A 12,339-nucleotide genomic window follows, 5' to 3' on the forward strand; every position below is an offset into this window, starting at 1 on the left:
GGTTGGTTAGTCCTCAAGTTTTTATTTATTTATTTATTTTGTTGGATATTTTAAAGTACATTTACTTAGTTTCTCCTCAGGTTCATGTTTGATTACTCTCTGTTGATTTATGATTTTAGTGGACGTTCCCTAGTTGAATGTCCTGAGAAGTGTTCCTGAGTGATCGAGCTAACCAAACACGTGACCCTCCTCCTCCCCCTCCGAGAAAACAAGAGAAAGAAGTATGTACAAAGGTGCTGTTGGGTTCTTCTTTGTGTGTTTACTAGCACTGAAAATCTATATAAAAAGAAGAAGCATATTAAAAAGGGGGAGTATACAGTATTACACAACCACTATTAACTAGTATCTTAGGGGGGAGTATACAGTATTACACAACCACTATTAACTAGTATCTTAGGGGGGAGTATACAGTATTACACAACCACTATTAACTAGTATCTTAGGGGGGAGTATACAGTATTACACAACCACTATTAACTAGTATCTTAGGGGGGAGTATACAGTATTACAGAACCACTATTAACTAGTATCTTAGAGGGGAGTATACAGTATTACAGAACCACTATTAACTAGTATCTTAGGGGGGAGTATACAGTATTACACAACCACTATTAACTAGTATCTTAGGGGGGAGTATACAGTATTACACAACCACTATTAACTAGTATCTTAGGGGGGAGTATACAGCATTACACAACCACTATTAACTAGTATCTTAGGGGGGAGTATACAGTATTACAGAACCACTATTAACTAGTATCTTAGGGAGGAGTATACAGTATTACACAACCACTATTAACTAGTATCTTAGGGGGGAGTATACAGAATTACACAACCACTATTAACTAGTATCTTAGGGGGGAGTATACAGTATTACACAACCACTATTAACTAGTATCTTAGGGGGGAGTATACAGTATTACACAACCACTATTAACTAGTATCTTAGGGGGGAGTATACAGTATTACACAACCACTATTAACTAGTATCTTAGGGGGGAGTATACAGTATTACACAACCACTATTAACTAGTATCTTAGGGGGGAGTATACAGTATTACAGAACCACTATTAACTAGTATCTTAGGGGGGAGTATACAGTATTACACAACCACTATTAACTAGTATCTTAGGGGGGAGTATACAGTATTACACAACCACTATTAACTAGTATCTTAGGGGGGAGTATACAGTATTACACAACCACTATTAACTAGTATCTTAGGGGGGAGTATACAGTATTACACAAGCACTATTAACTAGTATCTTAGGGGGGAGTATACAGTATTACACAACCACTATTAACTAGTATCTTAGGGGGGGAGTATACAGTATTACACAAGCACTATTAACTAGTATCTTAGGGGAGTATACAGTATTACACAACCACTATTAACTAGTATCTTAGGGGGAGTATACAGTATTACACAACCACTATTAACTAGTATCTTAGGGGGAGTATACAGTATTACACAACCACTATTAACTAGTATCTTAGGGGAGTATACAGTATACACAACCACTATTAACTAGTATCTTAGGGGAGTATACAGTATTACACAACCACTATTAACTAGTATCTTAGGGGGGAGTATACAGTATTACACAACCACTATTAACTAGTATCTTAGGGGGGAGTATACAGTATTACAGAACCACTATTAACTAGTATCTTAGGGAGAAGTATACAGTATTACAGAACCACTATTAACTAGTATCTTAGGGAGAAGTATACAGTATTACAGAACCACTATTAACTAGTATCTTAGGGAGAAGTATACAGTATTACAGAACCACTATTAACTAGTATCTTAGGGGGGGATTATACAGTATTACACAACCACTATTAACTAGTATCTTAGGGGGGGGATTATACAGTATTACACAACCACTATTAACTAGTATCTTAGGGGGGAGTATACAGTATTACACAACCACTATTAACTAGTATCTTAGGGAGAAGTATACAGTATTACAGAACCACTATTAACTAGTATCTTAGGGGGGAGTATACAGTATTACACAACCACTATTAACTAGTATCTTAGGGGGGAGTATACAGTATTACAGAACCACTATTAACTAGTATCTTAGGGAGAAGTATACAGTATTACACAACCACTATTAACTAGTATCTTAGCTGGCATTTCTTTGCATGACGACACTAGTTTAGGTGTTTGTCCTTTCTCTTCTTCTCTTTCTAATTTTCTACTGAATGTTGGAATACTAAACCTCTATCTATTCATCTTAGCTTTTAAAAACCATACAACTATTGTCTCGAGATGATAGATATCAAAGATAGATGAATATGATAAGGCTATAATGATGGTGATGATGATGATGATGATGATGATGATGGCAGTGATGATGAAGATGTAGACGATTAAGATGAAGGTGATGGTGATGATGAACATGTAATGAAGATTCTATAGCATGTTTTTATATGGGTCTGAATGTTAAATATGGCTTACTTTTCTCCAGTGCAGAAAGTGCATCAGGCATCGATGTCAGTGGGAGACTAAGTGGAAGTTATAATTCAACCTATTTTGAGAGGAACATTACTCCATACTTTCTCAGCAGGAGGCATAAAGAATGTTCCATTGTTAAGCCACTAGAGGTCACTTTCACATGTAATAAAGCACAACTAGCTGATCTGGGGTCAGATTAGTCTCAGGTTGTAAATCACTGTGGCTGCTGAAGTTACTACCCTTTAAGCAAACTGTTAGCAATCAGCTCTAATAGACGTCAGAGGGAAGAACACACTAGAAACGTTGAAACTTCTAAATACAGTGTACATTCTACATCAGTAGGTGATCATGTTAGTGGAATTGGAAACGTGTTTTCACTGCATTTTGATGTCCAACTTTTAAGCGACTTCAAGCTTCTTCCAGTGTACTAATCAGTTGATAAATATGATGTGATATAAACATGTGTTAGTATGGACTGCAGAGGTAGAGAGAGGAAGGGTCTTTATGAAACTCCTCTAACCCCCTCCATCCGTCCAGTGACTAGACCCCCTCCATCCGTCCAGTGACTAGACCTCCATCCGTCCAGTGACTAGACCCCTCCACTGACAACACTGGGTTTATCTCTGTAGTATTTACTGAACTATGTTCCTCGTCTCTCTGTTTAAAAACCTTATTCAATCATTTCTCTACAGTTGACTCTACATATTTTCCCTGACTTGTTCTCTTTGTATCAGTTTGGGTTTCTTCTGTAGAATATATTTATCCGAGATTTCTCTAATTCTTCTGGTTATTGATCCGTACTTGAACATGCTACATGTGTTTCTCTAACTTAAGGACATGTGTTAAGGTGTTACCAAAAATGAGAATTTAAATAAAGTTACACTTCTTTGATTCTTAATCTTTATTGATCAGAGACGTCCTCCTATTATTGACGAGAGGAAAAATGTGTTTCATTCAAATCAAGTTAATCTGATACAGAGATTAACAAATAATATTGACATTTAATACTTAAAGTTGTATTTGTTTTTACATGTCACATTGTAACTGGGCTAACAGCATATACATTAGACGCATACATTACAGTACATACTGTAGTTATAGTAAATGATGCATGTTATATAATGCCTGAATGTTATTCAAATCAGAACAGGTCACATTTGATAGTGATTAGCATAGGAAATACAGAGTAGGCTACCCATGTATTGATTCAATAGATATAAACCAATAATAATAAACAATATATTAACAGCTGATAATATATCATCAGAGGATTATATAAAATGTCCTCAACAGAAAGGTCATTCAAATTACAAACAAAAGTGAATGAGAGAAAATCATATGAACAGGAGAGATAAAGACAGATCTCACAGCTCCTCTCTCAGATACACATGACATAATCTGACTATAAACACACACACTGTATTACATTACAGTCTGATAGTTAATCTTTAACAAAATGTACAATTGACTTTTGACCTCTTAAGGCATAATTCAGTATAATTATTAAACAGACCTTAATCCCCATAGAAAACAGTCAGATGACAGAAACTCAGCAGTACAATAAACACAGCATGACAAGCTGTGTCACAACCTAACGACATCACTCTGATTCTCTGGGTATAGATGAGTCAGAACCTAACGACATCACTCTGAATCTCTGGGTATAGATGAGTCAGAACCTAAAGACATCACTCTGATTCTCTGGGTATAGATGAGTCACAACCTAACAACATCACTCTGAATCTCTGGGTATAGATGAGTCACAACCTAACGACATCACTCTGAATCTCTGGGTATAGATGAGTCACAACCTAACGACATCACTCTGATTCTCTGGGTATAGATGAGTCACAACCTAACAACATCACTCTGATTCTCTGGGTATAGATGAGTCAGAACCTAACGACATCACTCTGAATCTCTGGGTATAGATGAGTCAGAACCTAACGACATCACTCTGAATCTCTGGGTATAGATGAGTCACAACCTAACGACATCACTCTGATTCTCTGAGTATAGATGAGTCAGAACCTAACGACATCACTCTGATTCTCTGGGTATAGATGAGTCACAACCTAACGACATCACTCTGATTCTCTGGGTATATATGAGTCACAACCTAACGACATCACTCTGATTCTCTGGGTATAGATGAGTCACAACCTAACAACATCACTCTGATTCTCTGGGTATAGATGAGTCACAACCTAACAACATCACTCTGAATCTCTGGGTATAGATGAGTCACAACCTAACGACATCACTCTGAATCTCTGGGTATAGATGAGTCAGAACCTAACGACATCACTCTGAATCTCTGGGTATAGATGAGTCAGAACCTAACGACATCACTCTGAATCTCTGGGTATAGATGAGTCAGAACCCAACGACATCACTCTGATTCTCTGGGTATAGATGAGTCACAACCTAACAACATCACTCTGAATCTCTGGGTATAGATGAGTCACAACCTAACGACATCACTCTGAATCTCTGGGTATAGATGAGTCACAACCTAACGACATCACTCTGATTCTTTGGGTATAGATGAGTCACAACCTCCAACAACATCACTCTGATTCTCTGGGTATAGATGAGTCAGAACCCAACGACATCACTCTGAATCTCTGGGTATAGATGAGTCACAACCTAACGACATCACTCTGATTCTCTGGGTATAGATGAGTCAGAACCTAACGACATCACTCTGATTCTCTGGGTATAGATGAGTCACAACCTAACGACATCACTCTGATTCTCTGGGTATATATGAGTCACAACCTAACGACATCACTCTGATTCTCTGGGTATAGATGAGTCACAACCTAACAACATCACTCTGATTCTCTGGGTATAGATGAGTCACAACCTAACAACATCACTCTGAATCTCTGGTATAGATGAGTCACAACCTAACGACATCACTCTGAATCTCTGGGTATAGATGAGTCAGAACCTAACGACATCACTCTGAATCTCTGGGTATAGATGAGTCAGAACCTAACGACATCACTCTGAATCTCTGGGTATAGATGAGTCACAACCTAACGACATCACTCTGATTCTGGGTATAGATGAGTCAGAACCAACGACATCACTCTGATTCTCTGGGTATAGATGAGTCACAACCTAACGACATCACTCTGATTCTCTGGGTATATATGAGTCACAACCTAACGACATCACTCTGATTCTCTGGGTATAGATGAGTCACAACCCTAACAACATCACTCTGATTCTCTGGGTATAGATGAGTCACAACCTAACAACAACATCACTCTGAATCTCTGGGTATAGATGAGTCACAACCCAACGACATCACTCTGAATCTCTGGGTATAGATGAGTCAGAACCTAACGACATCACTCTGAATCTCTGGGTATAGATGAGTCAGAACCTAACGACATCACTCTGAATCTCTGGGTATAGATGAGTCAGAACCTAACGACATCACTCTGAATCTCTGGGTATAGATGAGTCAGAACCTAACGACATCACTCTGAATCTCTGGGTATAGATGAGTCAGAACCTAACGACATCACTTGAATCTCTGGGTATAGATGAGTCAGAACCTAACGACATATCACTGAATCTCTGGGTATAGATGAGTCACAACCTAACGACATCACTCTGATTCTCTGGGTATAGATGAGTCACAACCTAACAACATCACTCTGATTCTCTGGGTATAGATGAGTCACAACCTAACAACATCACTCTGATTCTCTGGGTATAGATGAGTCACAACCTAACGACATCACTCTGATTCTCTAGGTATAGATGAGTCATAACCTAACAACATCACCCTGATTCTCTGGGTATAGATAATTTGCATAATAAATTCATTAAAATCCTACAATTGTCACGCCTTGGTCTTAGTATTTTGTGTTTTCTTTAATTATATGTTCAGGCCAGGGTGTGACATGGGGTTATTGTATTGTCTTATCGGGGTTTTTGTAGGCATTGGGATTGTGGTTGATTAGGGGGTGTGTCTAGTATAGGCTTGGTTGCCTGAGGCGGTTCTCAATCAGAGTCAGGTGATTCTTGTTGTCTCTGATGGGGAACCGTATTTAGGTAGCCTGGGTTTCACTGTGTATTTCGTGGGTGATTGTTCCTGTCTCTGTGTAGTTTCACCAGATAGGCTGTAATTAGGTTTCACGTTCCGTTTGTTGTTTTGTATTTGTTAGTTATTTCATGTGTTGCTTTTTTCATTAAAGTCATGAGTAACCACCACGCTGCATTTCGGTCCGACTCTCTTTCTACAAACGAAGAACGACGTTACAGAATCACCCACCACACTCGGACCGAGCAGCGTGTTAACAGGCAGCAGCGAAGGGAGGACGTTATGGACAGCAAAGGCATGGAGTATACGACGTGGGAAGAAATAGACAGAGAGAATGCCGGAGCCCGCCTGGGATTCGCTGGAGCAGTGCGAAGAGGGCTATAGGCGAATGGAGTCGAAAAGTAAGACACGGCGGGCGCAGAGCGAAACCGAAAGTCACCCCCAAATATTTATTGGGGGAGGGCTCAGAGGGAGAGTGGCTGAGTCAGGAGTCAGACCTGAGCCAACTCTCCCTGTTAATCGGGAAGAGCAGTTGCAGTGGGAGAGGCTGCACCACTTGGAGAATTGGACATGCGAGGAAGAACTGGACGGAAAAGGACCCTGGGCTCAGCCTGATGAATATCGCCGCCCCAAGGAGGAAATAGAGGCGGAACAAGCGGAGAGGCACTGGTATGAGGAGGCAGCACAGCGACGCGGATTGAAGCTCCGAAAAGCAGCCCAAAAAAAATAATTTGGGGGAGCTTAAATGGAGTATGGCTATGCCAGGTAGGAGACCTGCGCAAACTCCCTGTGCTTACCGGGGGCTAGAGAGACCGTGCAGACACCGTGTTATGCTATGGAGCGCACGGTGTTTCCAGTGCGGGGTGCATAGCCCGGTGCGGCACATACCAGCCCTTCGTATTGGCCGGGCTAGAGTGGGCATCGAGCCAGGTAAGGTTGGGCAGGCTTGGTGCTCAAGAGCTCCAGTGCCCCTGCACGGTCCGGTCTATCCAGAGCCAACTCTCCTTGTTTATCGTGAGGAGCCAAGGAGGAGACCAGAATCAGAGTCAGTGTTAGAGGTGAGCGAAGCAGAGACTGTGAAGGAGTTAATGGGGAAAGTGGAGGAGAGAGTAATGAGGAGTTGCTAGCATGGTGCTATAGGTACGATATTCGTCCGACGGAGCGTGTCGGGGATTTAATGGCACCTGGGTCAGTGATTCATACTCGTCCTGAGGTGCGTGTTAGTCGGCTGGTGAAAAATGTGCCAGCCTCACGCACCAGGCCTCCTGTGTACCTACCTAGCCTTGCACGTCCTGTGCCAGTCCTGCTCTCAGGCTCTTCAGTACACCTTCACGGTCCAGTCCATCCTGTGCCACCTTCACACACCCAGTCCTCCGGTAGCAGCTCCCCCGCACCAGGCTTCCTGTGCGTGTCCTCGATCCTGTAGCACCAGTTCCAGCACCACGCACCAGGCCGTCAGTGCGCCTCGCCTGTTCAGCACTGCCAGAGCCTTCCTTCCCTCCTGCGCTACTGGAGTCTCCTGTCTGTTCAGCGCTATCAGAGCCTTCCTTCTCTACAGCGCTGCCGGAGCCTCCTGCCTGTTCGGAGCCAGTCTGCAGGGAGCTGTCAGTCTGCAAGGTGCTGTCAGTCTGCATGAAGCAACAAGAGCTGTCAGTCTGCAAAGAGCTGCCAGTCTGCAAGGAGCTGTCAGTCTGCAAGGTGCTGTCAGTCTGCATGAAGCAACAAGAGCTGTCAGTCTGCAAAAGAGCTGCCAGTCTGCAAGGAGCTGTCAGTCTGCAAGGAGCTGTCAGCCTGCATGGAGCAGCCAGAGCTGTCAGTCTGAAAGGAGCTGTCAGTCTGCATAGAGCAGCTAGATGCGCCAGTCAGCCATGATCTTCTAGATCTGCCAGTCAACCAGATTCTTCCAGATCTGCCAGTCAACCAGTCTCTTCCAGATCTGCCAGTCAACCAGTCTCTTCCAGATCTGCTAGTCAACCAGAATCTTCCAGATCCGCCAGCCAGGATCTACCGGAGCCTACTACCTGCCTGAGCTTCATCTCAGTACTGGGCTTCCTCTCAGTACTGGGCTTCCTCTCAGTACTGAGCTTTCTCTCAGTACTGGAAGCTTCCCTCAGTTCCGGGCTGCTCCTCAGTCCCGAGCTGCCTCAGTCCTGAGCTGCCTCCTCAGTCCCGAGGCCCTCAGTCCCGAGCTTCCCCTCAGTCCCGAGCGGCCTCAGTCCCGGAGCTGCCCCTCAGTCCGAGCTGCCCCTCAGTCCCGAGCTGTCCTCAGTCGAGCTGCCTCAGTCACAAGCTGCTCCTCAGTTCAGTGGGTTCTGGGTGAGGACTATTAGGCCATGGTCAGCGGAGGGTGGATTATCCCAGGACGCGAATGGGAGGAACTATGACTTTAATGGAGTGGGGTCCACGTCCCGGAGCCGGAACCGCCACCTGGACAGACGCCCATCCGGGACTCCCTCCCTATGGTTTTGAGAGTGCGTCCGGGAGTCCGCTTTTACCTTAGGGGGGGTTCTGTCACGCCTTTGGTCTTAGTATTTTGTGTTTTCTTTAATTATTTGTTCAGGCCAGGGTGTGACATGGGGTTATTGTATTGTCTTATTGGGTTTTTGTAGGCATTGGGATTGTGGTTGATTAGGGGTGTGTCTAATATAGGCTTGGTTGCCTGAGGCGGTTCTCAATCAGAGTCAGGTGATTCTTGTTGTCTCTGATGGGGAACCGTATTTAGGTAGCCTGGGTTTCACTTTGTGTATTTCGTGGGTGATTGTTCCTGTCTCTGTGTAGTTTCTCACCAGATAGGCTGTAATTAGGTTTCACGCTCCGCTTGTTGTTTTGTATTTGTTAGTTATTTCATGTGTTGCTTTTCCACAGCACATGAGTAACCACCACACCAGCATTTCGGTCTGACTCTCTTCTACAAACGAAGAACAACGTTACAACAATGTGATTTACTGATTTTTGTCCATTTTGTGTGTCAGAGTTGAAGTGTATCTATGATGAAATTACAGGCCTCTCTCATATTTTTAAGTGGGAGAACTGCACAATTGATGGCTGACTAAATACTTTCTAACCCAATGTATCCTTTTCCTTTCTTAAGCAAACCAACTGACTAGGTACTCTTCCGCCCAGTGGGGGCGGCAGGGGTAGCCTAGTGGTTAGAGCGTTGGACTAGTCATCGGAAGGTTGCGAGTTCAAACCCCGAGCTGTCGTTCTGCCCCTGAACAGGCAATTAACCCACTGTTCCCAGGCCGTCATTGAAAATAAGAATATGTTCTTAACTGACTTGCCTGGTTAAATAAAGGTTTTAAAAATAAAAAATGTTGTACAACTGACTAGGTATCCCCCTTTCCTTTCTGTTGTACAACTGACTAGGTATCCCCCTTTCCTTTCTGTTGTACAACTGACTAGGTATCCCCCTTTCCATTCTGTTGTACAACTGACTAGGTATCCCCCTTTCCTTTCTGTTGTACAACTGACTAGGTATCCCCCTTTCCTTTCTGTTGTACAACTGACTAGGTATTCCCCTTTCTGTTGTATAACTGACTAGGTATCCCCCTTTCTGTTGTACAACTGACTAGGTATCCCCCTTTCCTATCGCTCCCTCTCTCTCTCTCTCTCTCTCTCTCTCTCTCTCTCTCTCTCTCTCTCTCTCTCTCTCTCTCTCTCTCTCTCTCTCTCTCTCTCTCTCACACACACACACACACACACACACACACACACACACACACACACACACACACACACCTTGCTGAGATGACATCACTGTCAAAGTATAGATGTGTGTCATGTCTTTGGCGTCGTAGAAGGACACCTCTCCCCTGTCGCAGTCCAGCTGTTCTCTGATCCTCTGGGGTCTCCTCTTCAGAGTGATGGTCCGACCTCCTACCCAATATGGACCTTTAACAAGCTGTATATCAAACAATCCATAGTCTGGGAAGTTATATACACCTATAAACCTGTAAGTGTGGTCCCCCACCTCCACCTATATACACCTATAAACCTGTAAGTGTGGTCCCCCACCTCCACCTATATACACCTATAAACCTGTAAGTGTGGTCCCCCACCTCCACCTATATACACCTATAAACCTGTAAGTGTGGTCCCCCACCTCCACCTATATACACCTATAAACCTGTAAGTGTGGTCCCCCACCTCCACCTATATACACCTATAAACCTGTAAGTGTGGTCCCCCACCTCCACCTATATACACCTATAAACCTGTAAGTGTGGTCCCCCACCTCCACCTATATACACCTATAAACCTGTAAGTGTGGTCCCCCACCACCTCCCAGCTGTGCCTTCCTGAGCTGAACCCCTCAGAGCACAGAACTGCGGCATGATTTGTGTTCCTCTCTGGGTTGTCAGGGAGCTGCTGCATTGGGCCTGTCCTGCTCACACTGGTCAGATCATCAGACAGAGACAGGGATGTGCAGTGTTGGGGTCCAGAATCACAGGAGTGTATTTGACAATCCCCTGCATCTTCTCCCAGACTCTGAACTGCAGGTTGCCCAGGTGTTTGGCCACATCTATCAGTGCTCCTGAGACCAGCTGTGGATCCGGCAGTGTGTCCTGGGCTCTGGAGAATGTCTGTGTGTTTGTAGCTCTTGAGAAATGGCACCTCTTGTTTCTGGAGTTCTTGTTTCACAGCAGTGATGTTTTCTGTGAGTGAAGAGATCTGGTCCTGAATGTGTTTCATCTCTCTGGCAATCATCTTCCCCTTCTCCTCCTCTTCCTTCCTCAGTGCTGCCAGTCTGGCCTCCTCTTCCTCCCTCAGGAACTGGTGAAGCTTCTCAACTCCCCTCTGATCTGTCTCTCTGTGGACACCAGCTGCTTCTTGGAGTATTGAAACATTTGGTTGTATGTCTCCTTTATGTATTTTCATTTAACCTGTTTGCTCTGCAGTGAGTCTAATTCTGAGGTTAGTTTTTCCTTCAGGTCTTTCACCGCCTGTTCTAAGGGAATGACAGTGTGGCCGTGATGTGCAGCAAACTCACAGACGTGACACACAGCTCTCTGCTCCACCTCTCAGAACCATTTAGGTTCATCTGTGTGTTTAGTACAAACCACTGCTCTGTCTTCATCTGGAATACTGTCTTTCTCCCCTGGAATACTGTCTTTCTCCCCTGGAATACTGCCTTTTTCCCCTGGAATACTGTCTTTCTCCCCTAGAATACAGTCTTTCTCCCCTGGAATACTGTCTTTCTCCCCTGGAATACTGCCTTTCTCCCCTGGAATACTCTTTCTCCCCTGAAATACTGTCTTTCTCCCCTGGAATACTGCCTTTTTCCCCTGGAATACTGTCTTTCTCCCCTGGAATACAGTCTTTCTCCCCTGGAATACTGTCTTTCTCCCCTGGAATACTGTCTTTCTCCCCTGGAATACTGTCTTTCTCCCCTGGAATACTGTCTTTCTCCCCTGGAATACTGTCTTTCTCTCCTGGAATACAGTCTTTCTCCCCTGGAATACAGTCTTTCTCCCCTGGAATACTGTCTTTTTCCCCTGGAATACTGTCTTTCTCCCCTGGAATACTGTCTTTCTCCCCTGCTCTCTGTCTCCCAGCATATTTATCAGACAGTTCCTTCAACTGAAAGTTAACTTTTAGATGATCCTTGGAACATTTCCTCCTAGAAACTGGACAATTCTTGTTTTTGGCTTGATCCCAGAATTTGTCCAGGCAGCTGGAACAGAAGCTGTGGTGGCAGCCCAGAGAAACAGGCTCTCTGAAAGTCTCTGAACAAATATGGCAGCACAGGTATCCAGGTAACTATCTGTCATATTCTTTTTAGCAATGCAACTGAAACGAAGCACAATG

At 43.9% G+C, this 12,339-nt stretch overlaps 1 pseudogene; it reads right to left on the bottom strand.

Annotated features, from left to right (window-relative positions):
• Positions 1 to 799: 799 nt before the first annotated feature.
• LOC118357970 (E3 ubiquitin-protein ligase TRIM35-like) lies at positions 800 to 12,291 on the bottom strand (annotated as a pseudogene).
• Between the last annotated feature and the right edge of the window lie 48 nt (positions 12,292 to 12,339).

The sequence above is a fragment of the Oncorhynchus keta genome, unplaced genomic scaffold (genome assembly GCF_023373465.1).
Source record: "Oncorhynchus keta strain PuntledgeMale-10-30-2019 unplaced genomic scaffold, Oket_V2 Un_contig_13285_pilon_pilon, whole genome shotgun sequence".
Lineage (NCBI taxonomy): Eukaryota > Metazoa > Chordata > Actinopteri > Salmoniformes > Salmonidae > Oncorhynchus > Oncorhynchus keta.